Source organism: Myotis lucifugus, unplaced genomic scaffold (genome assembly GCF_000147115.1).
Source record: "Myotis lucifugus unplaced genomic scaffold, Myoluc2.0 scaffold_2, whole genome shotgun sequence".
Lineage (NCBI taxonomy): Eukaryota > Metazoa > Chordata > Mammalia > Chiroptera > Vespertilionidae > Myotis > Myotis lucifugus.
The window spans coordinates 27664722-27665875 of record NW_005871050.1 but is presented as its reverse complement, the minus strand read 5'-3'; the positions used below and the strand labels follow the sequence as shown (position 1 = coordinate 27665875).

At 51.4% G+C, this 1154-nt stretch overlaps 1 protein-coding gene across 1 annotated transcript in view; it reads right to left on the bottom strand.

Moving 5' to 3' along the window:
* Positions 1-1154, bottom strand: part of COL4A6 (collagen type IV alpha 6 chain) — a 374284-nt gene that overhangs the window by 86535 nt on the left and 286595 nt on the right.

The window sequence follows — 1154 nt, the reverse complement described above, 5'->3', positions numbered from 1 at the left end:
AAGATAAATATCACACAATCTCACTCAGATGTGGGAAATAATGATCAACATAATTTGATGAACAATAATAGATCCAGAGATAAATGGTAGGGGATGATAGGGGATGAGATCCACCAAAGTACTTGTATGCATGCTTATTAGCATAACCAATGGACATAGGCACTGGGGTGGTGGGGGCTTACCCAGAGTGGGAATGGATGGGGGGGTCAATTGGGGAAAAAGAAGACATATATAAAACTTTAGGTAATCCTAGCTAATAATAGACAAAGATGCAAATTGACCATACCTTCGCTATGCCCACCATTGGCTAATCAGAGCGATATGCAAATTAACCACCAACAAAAATGGTGGCTAATTTGCATATACCAGCTGGGAGCGAAGACTGAAGACACTGTAGAAGGAAGCCAAGCAACGGAGCCGAGGTAGTGGAGACGGGTGGGAGAGAAGTGGCAGAGATGGGTGGGAGAGAAGCAGCAGAGAAGGGCAGGGTAGGATTGGCAGAGAAGGGCGGGGTAGGAACGGCAGAGACGGGAGCGAAGGCCTATTCTTGCAGGAATCTTCCTGCAACGGGCCTCTAGTCTAATATAATAAAAGAGAAACATCAAATTGACCGCACCTCTGCTACACTCCAAGCCACGCCCACCAGCCAATCAGAGCAACTATATGCAAATTAACCCAACCAAGATGGCGGCCGGCAGCCACAGAGCTGGAGCAAGTAGGAGGCTTGGTTGTCCCAGCAATGGAGGAAGCCAAGCTTCCCGCCTGCCCTGGCCGGCTGAGACCTCTGCTCAAGGCAACAAAGTTTCAATTACAGAAGATAAATAAATCCCAGATACCTGCTTCCAGCCAGCCTCCACTGGGAGCTTGGGTGGCTCTGGGCTGAGGCCTGCCTGCAAACATCCATCAGCCCCTCACCTAGGCTGGCCAGGCACCCCAATATGGCCCCCCACCCTGAAGGGGCTGTGGCCAGCCTGAAAACGGCCCTCAGCCCCTCACCCAGGCTGACCAGGCACCCCAGCGGGACCCCCACCCTGATCTGGGACACTCTTCAGGGCAAACCAGCCGGCCCCCACCCTTGCACCAGGCCTCTATCCTATATAATAAAGGAGTATATGCAAATTGACCCTAACAGCAGACAACTGGGAATGACTGGT